Source organism: Armigeres subalbatus, chromosome 2 (assembly GCF_024139115.2).
Source record: "Armigeres subalbatus isolate Guangzhou_Male chromosome 2, GZ_Asu_2, whole genome shotgun sequence".
Lineage (NCBI taxonomy): Eukaryota > Metazoa > Arthropoda > Insecta > Diptera > Culicidae > Armigeres > Armigeres subalbatus.
This window is the reverse complement of record NC_085140.1, coordinates 264,117,728-264,131,445: the sequence shown is the minus strand read 5'-3', so window position 1 is coordinate 264,131,445 and position 13,718 is coordinate 264,117,728. Positions and strand designations below refer to the sequence as shown.

General features: G+C 41.1%; 1 protein-coding gene across 2 annotated transcripts in view; it reads left to right on the top strand.

The window, feature by feature from the left end:
• The window catches only part of LOC134212175 (facilitated trehalose transporter Tret1-like), a 218,183-nt gene that overhangs the window by 71,881 nt on the left and 132,584 nt on the right, over nucleotides 1-13,718 (top strand). The gene's annotated exons all lie outside the window — the stretch shown is intronic.

Sequence of the window (13,718 nt, the reverse complement as noted above, 5' to 3'; positions counted from 1 at the left end):
AATCGAAAACCTGGCATGAGTTCTTGCTATCTTGCTATCTTCCTTGCTAGAATAAAAAAATATTTGTTTTATTATTCAAATGGATTTACCGTGAATAGTAAACAATTATGCATAAGTGAAAATGTTTGACAGATAACAAAATAAACTTAAACTCGAAGCTACTTCGATGCTGTCGATGCAGCATCTGTCATAATTGAATCACCCCTCATCAAGTCTCGTAAAAAGCTGGAGATTATGGGATGCCGAAACCTAAAGGTAGATGTCCCATATGAGCACTTTTAGTGGGCAAACAGTCTTCCAGAGATAAATTGTTTTTCGTTCGACGTTTAATGATTTACATTTGCTTTATTTTGGGCGCAAAGCAAGATTTTTTCTCCTTATTGTGCATTTAGACCAAAACTGTTTGTATGACGCTGATGAGCTGGCAACAAGGCCCAGTTCCGACGAGATTCACACGGAAAATAAAATAAATGTGCAACACTGCACGATGTTATCTGTCACAAAATCGAGCTTGTTTTGTCGTTGACAACGTCGCTGGGACCAAATTGAAGTTCGGAAGTCTATTTCCGCACTTCCGAACGCTCTTCCGACAATGCTTTGGTGGAAAACTCAAATTTTGTTCTGACGTTCATGATGTCGGAAGTCGGAATTCAATTTAGTGCTGGCGACACAATATTCATAGTTAAGGTGACCAGATAAATTTTGCGCGGGACAACAAAAAGTTAATAGTTGAATACGTTTTAGTAATACGCTTCAGTCAAATCTTTCAATTTTTTTATTGTTATCAAGGCTTAGTTTGCTAATTGTTTTATACTGGCTGTGCACGTGCTAAGACAAGACAAGGCTTAGTTTGCTAACTGTTTGATAAACGGCTACTCATTTTAGAAGTCAAAGCTTTCTTCAAACGATGATTTTGCAGCTCAATTTAGCTGCCATGGAGTTTCGTTTAATTTTAAAGTTTAGCGGTTCCCTATCCGATAACTATAAAACTGTTGCAACTATCGAATTGCAATTAAAAAGCGTTGCCATTAAATGACTTTCAGCTGTTGATCGTCTAGTGTACAGAATTTTGTTAGATTTTTTTTTTGTGGCGGTAGAAGCAATGATATCGAATCTCAAAAATTATTTCCTGAATAAGCTCAAAAACTATTTCTAAAATACCTAACAAAAGTAGGGGGAATGACGGCTTTGGCAGGTTTTGATCTATTATTGGCAGGGGGGTGAAATTTGGCCACAATATTTTTTGATATGCAAAGAATGCTCAGGCCAAATTTGAGCCTAGTCAGTCATAAAAAAACCCCCTGCCAATAATAGAGCAAAACCTGCCAAAGCCGTCATTCCCCCTAGATACTGTGATTATGAATTAATTAGATCATATTTTTCTAAAAGTCTATTCTGGTTGACGCTTTCGCCTTCAGGAATCAGGTCCACGGTTATTGTTCCAATTTATTTTCAAACAGGTGAGACTGAATAGATATCTGCTCAGAAAATCCAAAATTTCGTCCAATTTTAAGATCGCTTGCGATTCTGCAGGGAGAGCATCGTGCTTGTGTTTAACATGCAGAATCGCATCGTTCCGCTTATTCGCCAAAAAGGATTTCGCTTCAAAAAAACAAAATCCAATAAAAGCGTATTTTATGTTACTTATGGATTTATTTTCCATTGTTTTAAGCAAAGAAATAAATTCAATTCATTCAACGGAGAATAACACGTAGACATCAAGCAATGATTCAAACCACAAGTCGAATCATGAAAGATTCTCTCTGCCATGAGTCGGGTGGTGTTTGACTCGCGCTTGATTTGAACATTGGATGAGATCTAAGAATTTGAGTTTTTCCCAACACTGTTATCGATATCCAATATCCACACAGTAAAGGCTGGAGTAGATTTTCCACAAGGTTTTGCTCCGCAAGGCATTTAAATTGAGTGATATTTTGGATGTTCCGAGTCGAAATACAAGTAATTACGCAGCAGGAAATACATAGAGGCAAAATCTGCTCACAAGATTCCCATGGTAAAACAAACTATAGAGACAATGTAGTCTGAGTCACAGAACATTTTAATCTTGTTTTCTATGATCCATATGATTGTCTTATAAAACTTAGTATTAGTCAAAACTATAAATTTTAAAAATCTAATAATTTCTTTCAAAATACTAAGTAATGACTAATAATGTCCCTTCGTGCGCTTCTTTTGAAAAATCGGGGGCTGCTTTGGACATTTTGAAACAAGAACTATAGACGAATCCAAGTAAAAATAAGAAGAAGACACACGATGGTGTTACAGGCTCGTAAAATGTCATCTGCATGTCATTTGACTAATTTGTTCATAACTTTCTTTAGAAGCCAAATTTATTCCATAATTTTGAATGTAGTCATAACGCTTGAGTAGGGCTATATTTTTGTCCATGGGTACATTGCTCTAAGTATAACAGCTGAGGCTGGAGAGTGAAAACTCTCCATAATGTCACGTGTCATTCGACATAATGTCATTTGAAAGACAATTTGCCTCCCACGCCCCAGATTACATATTTACAGCAAAGTCTTGTTAGACAAAGTTGTAGGTCCATTTAAGCGCTATAAGTTCGTCATACAACATGAATCGATAGCTACCTTCTGAAAAAAGTTCTGGGAAAATTATACAAACGAATGCAAATGACATTTTACAACACTGGTGTTAACTTTGACAGATCCTACAGCTTAGCATAGGGAGATCATTTTAAAATGCTTATAATAAATTCTAGACAAATTGTAATTAAAATCTGATTGATGTACGGTACGGAAAAAGTACCGAATAACATATCTAGAAGCTTATCTCAACTTTTTGAATTTTTTCCAAACACGTATCTATCATACAGTTCGGAACTTTTTCCGCATCATACATCAATCAGATTTTAATTACATTTTGTCTAGAATTTATTAAATATAAGCATTTTAAAATGATCTCCCTATGCTAAGCTGTAGGATCTGTCAAAGTTAACACCGTCGTGTGTCTTCTTCTTATTTTTACTTGGATTCGTCTATAACGTAAACTACTATCAAATTGCCATTATCACCATTCGGGTGTCTTGTTGAAAGTTGGATGGCAACTTTCTGTTTTAAATTTGGTATTTTTTTCGTTTAGTTTTTTTAGAAAATCAAAAATCCAAAGTAGCCCCCGGACTCAAAAGAAGCCCCGCACGACGGTATTCTATTTTTCTGTATTTCGTGGGACATTATCTAGAAATAAGTTGAATGCGGGACGTTTCGCGGGACGCTTTTCAGCGCGGGACAAATAGTGAAAATGCGGGACTGTCCCGCGAAACGCGGGACGTATGGTCACATTATTCATAGTAGGGTGCCCAAATGAGTCTTGGCCTGTTCGATTGATGTATCTAAATAGAAGAAGCACATCCGTCGATAGGTGTTCCGCTACACACCAAATTTTGTTCGCCGAAAATCAGCAAAATTTTACTGAATTTTGCCGAGCTGAAAAGTCAGCAATGATTTCAGTAAAATAAATTACCGAAACTTTCAGCAAACCGTACTACTGTCATATCTGTCAGTCGTTTACTGAGTCGTCAGCTTGTTTTGCTGAAAATTCCGCGTTTTGGACTGGAATATGAATTGACAGCACTTTGCTGAATCAATTCAGCAAAATGCGCAAAACTGCTGAAAATGCGCAAAACTGCTTGGTGATTTGTTCCGGTTTTCTGAAGTTCAGTAAACCTTGTTAGATTGCTGTACATTCAGCATGTTCTACCGCTGTCACTGCATGCCTTGGTGAAAAAACTAAAACAAAGTTGTCTTAAACCGCGTTTCTAGTTTCGTGTAGCAAATTTTAAAATCGTAATATCATCTTAAATTGAAGTGCTGAACCTGGAAATCCAACCGTTACAACGTGAGTTGTGAAGTTGAGCAATAAAATTGCTATCCGTAAGTTGAGCAATAAAAATAATAAGGTGTCTTTCTTTCAGCTTTCAAAAAATGGCGGACACAAGTGTTTTATTTGTCTTCAATCGCATGGTCGATGGACTTCGAAGACGAGTCAAAATGCATGAGGTCATTGATACAAATCCATGCATGCACACTTTATCCTCGCACTAAACTAAACATTTACTTGCAATAATTGTTTCATTGTATATTAATAAATGTATTTGATTTTCGAATTGTTTTTTTATTGTTTTACTGCTTAGAATAAAAGCCATAAAAATCATGAAGAATAATAATAATAATGATAATAAATACAATATGTAATCAGCTGGTTTTCAGCAGTTTTGCGCATTTTGCTGAATTGATTCAGCAAAGTGCTGTCAATTCATATTCCAGTCCGAAACGCGGAATTTTCAGCAAAACAAGCTGACGACTCAGTAAACGACTGACAGATATGACAGTAGTACGGTTTGCTGAAAGTTTCGGTAATTTATTTTACTGAAATCATTGCTGACTTTTCAGCTCGGCAAAATTCAGCAAAATTTTGCTGCTTTTCGGCGAAAAAAATAGTTTTTCGGTTTTGATAGTTTTTTCACCAAGGCATGCAGTGACAGCGGTAGAACATGCTGAATGTACAGCAATCTAACAAGGTTTACTGAACTTCAGAAAACCGGAACAAATCACCAAAAATATCAGCAAAGTTTCAGATTGCTGATTGATCACCAGTAAAATAATTTGCTGAAACATGTTCTTCCAATTTGGTGTGTACATCATAACACGACGATTTATAAAGCACCGAAAATTAATTTGTGTCTGGAATGGCCACTATTAGGAAAAACTCAAAATCTCAAAACTGAGTTGAAACTCAACGAACTCATCTCCCAAAAAATCATTCATGTGTTGAATCTTCCGTTCAATTTTCAGTAGCATCAAGGCATGACCTTGCGCAATTACATAGTAGTGATTCAAATCCAGTTTAGAAGGTTCAGTATCAAGTATTGAAATAAATTAAATCTTTTGCTACAAAGCAATTCTCAAAACATTTGTTACGTCCATTTGATTACAAAACTGATGTTTGTAAATACACGGATTTCACATGGCTTACCAATTAGACTTAGCGAAGGCGAAGGAAATCGAGAAATATCGGGCATAGAAAAGCTTTCAATTAATAACTGAGGGAGTGCTTATAGCATACTAAGTTAAAAGGCAGACTTTTTCAGTTGGAATGTAAAGCCATTAAAGAAGAAGATGATGGATTTCACAGTTTGTTGTAAAATTCATGTGTAACATGAGTCGACCCGTTTGAGTCATTTCAAACCAACACTTTATTCCCATTCACATACAGTTCTACCTATAGCAAAAGGAGACTTGATTGAAGCAAGCCATTAAGGAGCAAAAAAAACGTGAATGATTGCACACCTTGGCCTCTTAATTCGCAACTTGGAACAAGCGATATAACCGACCCACACAAGATTACTGGCCGTACGTATCCAGTAAGCACATATGCAAAGAGCTTTCGATTAGCAAACACCACCAATGCGATGGTGCGAGGCGGACAAATCCCATCGCCAGACTCAGAAGCAGCTTTAAAAAGTATCATTGTGCGTGTTGCTGGCCAACGAATATGCTGTAAGAATTCCTAAGAGGCAAGCGAAAAAGTAAAATCTCCAGCAATCGGATATCGTTTACCTTTATTGGTATTCCACTCGGGTCGGTTTTTGGGCCGCCGATGGGGATGATTGTGCCCAATAGGGTGCACCTTAAAAGTTCGGAAATTGGAAATATTTTAACCATATTCTGGAAAACAAAACGCTTTACAGTATGTTCTAAACATTCGAACCTTGTCATGATGCTCTTGAGAAAACAAAACAAGAACTGTGTCGGAACCGATAGGGTAAAAGACCCAATAGTGGAGGAACTAAGCACGTTCCACCACTGTTTCTTCGCTTACACCACATCTATATTTCATGTCGCTTACCTTAAGTACTTATCCAACAGCCCATCAATTTTATTTTAAACGAAAAGTATTCCAAACGCTGCAGAAACCATTATTGTTACCTAAAATGATACCTCCAATTATTGGTGTAGTGTTCCATTAGTTGCGGTATTTTTTAATTTGTGTTCCTATAGTTACGAATCCCATTGTTTTCTTATGGGACTCGCAACTATTGGAACACTACCGCAACTATTGGTGCAAAGCCGAGAAAAAGATATAGTAATTTAGTGATACTTTACCGCTTTGGAGGGATTTTCTCATCTGTTTTCTTTTATTTCGAGTAATGACAGGTCAACAAATTGATAGACAATATGGGTTGCTGTGTTAACACGTACGTCCCCAACCCCCATTTTACGACAAAACTCAAAATTCAAAACCATGCAGCTCAGCCAATTTCTAACGGATTTTCAAGCAATCTTCTGGAATCGATCACAAAATTCCTATAGTTTTAGGAACCGAGGTCAATTTTTGTGCAATGGCCATGGTTCCGGAGATATTCCGGGGAGTACTGGGGTTACCTCCCTCCCGGAAAAAATGGTCACTTGCAGATCGGCTTCGAAATCCATCGTGCGACATGTCAAACTTCATGATTTTGCAAAACAAGTACACTGGAGTACACTTCGGCGACTTTCGATCGAATTGGCCACCCTCCGGGTGCTTCCAGGGCCTGGTTCCCTTGGGGAAGTGGCCAATATCCGTTCAATCGTGGAACCCATCTTGCGGCATGTCAAACTTCATGATTTTGCAAAACAAGTACACTGGAGTACATTTCGGCGATTTTAGATCGAATTGGCCACCCTCCGGGTGATTTCAGGGCCTGGTTCCCTTGGGAAGTGGCCAATTTTCGTTGAATCTTGGAATCCATCTTGCGACATGTCAAACTTCATGATTTTGCAAAACAAGTACAATGGAGTAAATTTCGGCGATTTTCGATCGAATTGGCCACCCTCCGGGTACTTCTAGGGCCTGGTTCCCTTGGGGAAGTGGCCAATTTTCGTTGAATCTTGGAATCCATCTGGCGACATGTCAAACTTCATGATTTTGCAAAACAAGTACACTGGAGTACACTTCGGCGACTTTCGATCGAATTGGCCACCCTCCGGGTACTTCCAGGGCCTGGTGCCCTTGAGGAAGTGGCCAATATCCGTTCAATCTTGGAACCGATCTTGCGACATGTCAAGCTTCATGATTTTGCAAAAAAGTATGCTGGAGAACATTTCGGCAATTTTCGATCGCATTGGCCACTCTCCGGGTGCTTCCAGGGCCTGGTTCCCTTGGGGAAGTGGCCAATTTTCGTTCAATCTTGGAATCCATCTTGCGACATATCAAACTTCATGATTTTGCAAAACAAGTACAATGGAGTAAATTTCGGCGATTTTCGATCGAATTGGCCACCCTCCGGGTACTTCCAGGGCCTGGTTCCTTTAAGGAAGTGGCCAATATCCGTTCAATCTTGGAACCGATCTTGCGGCATTTCAAACTTCATGATTTTGCAAAACAAGTACACTGGAGTCCATTTCCGTGATTTTCGATCGAATTAGCCACCCTCCGGGTGCTTCCAGAGCCCTAGTTCCTTTGGGGAAGTGGCCAATTTTCGTTGAATCTTGGAATCCATTCTGCGACATGTCAAACTTCATGATTTTGCAAAACAAGTACAATGGAGTAAATTTCGGCGATTTTCGATCGAATTGGCCACCCTCCGGGTACTTCCAGGGCCTGGTTCCCTTGGGGAAGTGGCCAATATTCGTCCAATCTTGGAACCCATCTTGCGACATGTCAAACTTCATGATTTTGAATAGCAAGTACACTGGAGTACATTTCGGCGATTTTCGATTGAATTGGCCACCCTCCGGGTGCTTCCAGGGCCTGGTTCCCTTGGGGAAGTGGCCAATATCCGTTCAATCGTGGAACCCATCTTGCGGCATGTCAAACTTCATGATTTTGCAAAACAAGTACACTGGAGTACATTTCGGCGATTTTAGATCGAATTGGCCACCCTCCGGGTGATTTCAGGGCCTGTTTCCCTTGGGAAGTGGCCAATTTTCGTTGAATCTTGGAATCCATCTTGCGACATGTCAAACTTCATGATTTTGCAAAACAAGTACAATGGAGTAAATTTCGGCGATTTTCGATCGAATTGGCCACCCTCCGGGTACTTCTAGGGCCTGGTTCCCTTGGGGAAGTGGCCAATTATCGTTGAATCTTGGAATCCATCTTGCGACATGTCAAACTTCATGATTTTGCAAAACAAGTACACTGGAGTACACTTCGGCGACTTTCGATCGAATTGGCCACCCTCCGGGTACTTCCAGGGCCTGGTTCCCTTGCGGAAGTGGCCAATATCCGTTCAATCTTGGAACTGATCTTGCGACATGTCAAACTTCATGATTTTGCAAAAAAAGTACACTGGAGAACATTTCGGCAATTTTCGATCGAATTGGCCACCCTCCGGGTGCTTCCAGGGCCTGGTTCCCTTGGGGAAGTGGCCAATTTTCGTTGAATCTTGGAATCCATCTTGCGACATGTCAAACTTCATGATTTTGCAAAACAAGTACAATGGAGTAAATTTCGGCGATTTTCGATCGAATTGGCTACCCTCCGGGTACTTCCAGGGCCTGGTTCCCTTGAGGAAGTGGCCAATATCCGTTCAATCTTGGAACCCATCTTGCGGCATATCAAACTTCATGATTTTGCAAAACAAGTACACTGGAGTACATTTCAGCGATTTTCGATCGAATTAGCCACCCTCCGGGTGCTTCCAGGGCCTAGTTCCCTTGGGGAAGTGGCCAATTTTCGTTGAATCTTGGAATCCATTCTGCGACATGTCAAACTTCATGATTTTGCAAAACAAGTACAATGGAGTAAATTTCGGCGATTTTCGATCGAATTGGCCACCCTCCGGGTACTTCCAGGGCCTGGTTCCCTTGGGGAAGTGGCCAATATTCGTCCAATCTTGGAACCCATCTTGCGACATGTCAAACTTCATGATTTTGAAAAGCAAGTACACTGGAGTACATTTCGGCGATTTTCGATTGAATTGGCCACTCTTTGGGTACTTCCAGGGCCTGGTTCTCTTGGGGAAGTGGCCAATATTTGTCCAAACTTGGAACCCATCTTGCGACATGTCAAACTTCATGATTTTGCAAAACAAGTAAACTGGAATCCATTTCGGTAGTTTTCGATCGGATTGGCCACCTTCCGGGTACTTCCATGCGCTGATTGATATTTTACCGGCGGTGGCCTGATAGATCATTTGCAGCCAGTGGCGGCGGTGTGGCGCCATCACGCCTTTGGTGATTGGCGGCGGCGTGGTTCGGCGTGAACCAGTTTCAAGCGCCAAAATTTCTTCAGAAGTATCTCCAGGAATTCTTCCAGAAGTTCCTCTACGAGTTTTTTCAAAAGTCAAGAAATCCTTTGGACATTTCTCCAGATATTTCTCCATAAGTGCCTGTGGGAAATTCTTCCAGATACTCCTCCCGGATTTCGTCTGGAAGTTCATTTAGGAAGCTTTTCCAAGAATTCCTCCAGGAATTCCTACGGAAGTTCCTCCAGGAATTCCTACGTAAGATCCTCCAGGAATTTCTACGGAAGTTCCTCCAGGAATTCCTACGGAAGTTCCTCCAGGAATTTCTACGGAAGTTCCTCCAGGAATTCCTACGGAAGTTCCTCCAAGAATTCCTACGGAAGTTCCTCCAGGAATACCTACGGAAGTTCCTCCAGGAATTCTTACGGAAGTTCCTCCAGGAATTCCTACGGAAGTTCCTCCAGGAATTCCTACGGAAGTTCCTCCAGGAATTCCTACGGAAGTTCCTCCAGGAATTCCTACGGAAGTTCCTCCAGGAATTCCTACGGAAGTTCCTCCAGGAATTCCTACGGAAGTTCCTCCAGGAATTCCTACGGAAGTTCCTCCAAGAAGTTCCAGTTATTCCTCCGGGAGTTTCTCCAGGAATTCCTCCGGAAGTTCTTCCAGTAATTCCTTTAGAAGTTCCTACATTCATTCTTCCGGAAGTTTCCCCAGAACTTTCTCCGGAAGTTTTTCTAGTAATTCCTCTGGAAGTTCCTTCAGTAATTCCTCCGGAAATTCGTACCGGAATTCTTCCGGAAGTTCCTTCAGGAATTCCTGCCGAAGTTCCTCCGGGAATTCGTCCGGACGTTCCTTCAGGATTTATCCAATATGCTCCACCAGGAAATTCATCCAGGAATCCGGAAAATCCTCCAGAAATTTGGTGGTCAATTCCAGTTTCCAGAGGAATTCCTGGAGGAACTTCCGGAGCTATTCCTGAAGGAACTTCCAGACGAAATCATGGAGAAACCTTCGAGGAATTCCTGGAGAAACTACTGGAGGAATTCTCGGAGGAACCTCGGAGGAACTCCTGGAGGAACTTCCAGATGAATTCCTAAAATAGCTTCCAGAGAAATTCCTGAAGGAACTTCCAGACGAAATCAAAGAGGAGTTTCTGGAGTAACTTCCCAGAGGCACTTACGGAGGAATGACCAAAGGAATTTCTTGACGATCTTTAAAAAAACTAGTGAAGGAACTTCTGGAAGAATTCCTTGATGAATTTCTGAAGAAATTTTGGCGCTTGAACTGGTTTACGCCGATCCACTCCACCGCTGATCACTAACGGCGTGACGCCGCCGCTGCTGCCTGAAAATGATCTATCACGCCACCGCCGGTAAAATATCAATCAGCGCACAGGTCTACCTGGAAGTACCCGGAAGGTGGCCAATTCGATCGAAAATCGCCGAAATGTACTTCAGTATACTTGTTTTGCAAAATCATGAAGTTTGACATGTCGCAAGATGGGTTCCAAGATTGGACGAATATTGACCACTTTCCCAAGGGAACAAGGCCCTGGCAGTACCCGGAGGGTGGCCAATTCGATCGAAAATCGCCGAAATGTACTTCAGTATACTTGTTTTGCAAAATCATGAAGTTTGACATGTCGCAAGATGGGTTCCAAGATTGAACGGATATTGGCCACTTCCCCAAGGGAACCAGGCCCTGGAAGCACCCGGAGGGTGGCCAATTCGATCGAATGTCGCCGAAATGTACTCCAGTGTACTTGTTTTGCAAAATCATGAAGTTTGATATGTCGCAAAATGGGTTCCAAGATTAAACGGATATTGGCCACTTCCGCAAGGGAACCAGGCCCTGAAAACATCCGGAGGGTGGCCAATTCGATCGAAAGTCACCGAAATATACTCCAGTGTACTTGTTTTGCAAAATCATGAAGTTTGACATGTCGCAAGATGGTTTCCAAGATTGGACGAATATTGACCACTTTCCCAAGGGAACAAGGCCCTGGCAGTACCCGGAGGGTGGCCAATTCGATCGAAAATCGCCGAAACGTATTCCAGTATACTTGTTTTACAAAATCATGAAGTTTGACATGCCGCAAGATGGGTTCCAAGATTGAACGGATATTGACCACTTCCCCAAGGGAACCAGGCCCTGGAAGCACTCGGAGGGTGGTCAATTCGATCTAAAATCGCCGAAATGTACTCCAGTGTACTTGTTTTGCAAAATCATGAAGTTTGACATGTCGCAAGATGGGTTCCAAGATTGAACGGATATTGGCCACTTCCCCAAGGGAACCAGGCCCTGGAAGCACCCAGTGGGTGGACAATTCGATCGAAAGTCGCCGAAATGTACTCCAGTGTACTTGTTTTGCAAAATCATGAAGTTTGATATGTCGCAAGATGGGTTCCAAGATTGGACGGATATAGGCCACTTCCCCAAGGGAACCAGGCCCTGGAAGCACCCGGTGGGTGGACAATTCGATCGAAAGTCGTTGAAATGTACTCCAGTGTACTTGTTTTGCAAAATCATGAAGTTTGACATGTCGCTCGATGGATTTCGAAGTCGATCTGCCAGTGACCATTTTTCCGGGAGGAGGTAACCCCAGTACTCCCCGGAATATCTCCGGAACCATGGCCATTGCACAAAAATTGATCTCGGTTCCTAAAACTATAGGAATTTTGTGATCGATTCCAGAAGATTGCTTGAAAATCCGTTAGAAATTGGCTGAGCAGCGTGGTTTTGAATTTTGAGTTTTGTCGTAAAATGGGGGTTGGGGACGTACGTGTTAAATACGTAGATTTTGTTAAAATAACACTACCGCAACTATAGGAACACCCACGACTAAGGGAACTTTTACCCTACTGCATTGTTTCTCAATAGCAGGCCTGGTAGAAGGTCGCTTTTTAGTGATTTGGTCACTTTTTTCGGGCTAGTCACTCTCTCAGGTCTCTTTTTTCGACCTCAAGTCACTAAAGTCACTTTTTTTTTGCAAAAAATCACTATTTTCAACTATTTTGAAACTATTGACTAAGACTTTTTTATTAAGCTTTATATATCCATCGGAAGATGCTATATTCATGGCGAAAATCAAATTACGGATCCTGGAAAAATGATCACTCTGAAACTTCGGCAGCCATTTAACTTGCTGCTCTTAGGGGTGATTCAAATATGACGTCCACTACTTTTTGAGATTTCTAGACCCCCCTCCCCCTCTGTCACGCTTTTTTGTATACCTAGTACATGTACTGTCACAAAATCTTAGACCCCCTCCCCCCTATAACCTGTGACATCATTGTTGAACGACCCCTTATTGGCATTTCACCAGTAGCTAATTGAAGGTGTTTTACGTCACAATTTATAAATTGGTATACAGTCATGCATGCAGTAAACCTGTCAATTTCGCGTTTTTTTAACTCAAACTTTATGCAGTAGGGGAAGGTGGGGAGACTTGATTCCTTGGGAAACTTGATTCTCCCCTGTTTTACCAAGAACTAAACTGCCCATGATAGCATATTTGTAACACTCGCATTTTTGTTCATTTTGTAAAAAGCCTGTGAATCGTTCAGATAGCTCATTTTTACAGCAGTAAAATAGGCTCTACTATCTTGCTTATTTGTGGTAAGCTGGACATGATTGAGTTTGTGGTCAATCCTCCGACAAACGATTTACAAAATCAACCAAAATGCATATGTTACAAATATGCGACCATGGGCAGTAAAGTAGTATTGTTATAGCGTATTATTATAATAGATCCTCTAGACAAATAGAGATATAAATAAGAAAAAGGATAAAGAAAAAGAGGTGTTATGAGTGATAACCATATTTCGCTCACTTCCAGTGGCGTAAAATTTGATTTGCTTGCAGACTACTCATAGTTTTGAGTTGCCCTTATTATTATTTATTATTATTTGTCTTTATTAACGAAAGTCTCCGTCCCTTGGCCGGCTCGTCTCGTATCGTTGAGTTGTCCTGATTTTTTACTGATATTGAGTAAAATTTCCGTGGGGTTAAAAGAGAGGGCAATACAATTTTACTTAGTCACTGAGTAGATAAAAGTTAGCGAGTACGATTTTCGTTTCTCTTCTGAGTTCGTTCTAAGAGAAAAGAGTGGTGAGTGAAAGATGTTTTCCGCCACAAATTACGGAAAAAATATTCTCCTTCGACCCAAAAACGCTTGATTTCGTCTCATCGAACTTGCAACTGAAATTGGAAGTCACTATTTGGTCACTTTTTCTGCAACTGAAAGTCACTATTTGGTCCCTTTTTTCGTCAGCTTTAGTCACTAAAGTCACTATTTTGAGTGGTTTTGGTTGCTACCAGCCCTGCAGCAGTAATGGAGTAATTCGACATGCACTTGTAAACAACAGCTGCCCTGATATGCGAAACACGCGGATTCTATTAGCCAGATACTGAATCGTGCCGATCCCTGCGACGTCATTGTTTGCCTCGGAGATTTCAATCTGCCGAATCTAGTCTAGCATTACGATGATGAAATTAACGGATACTT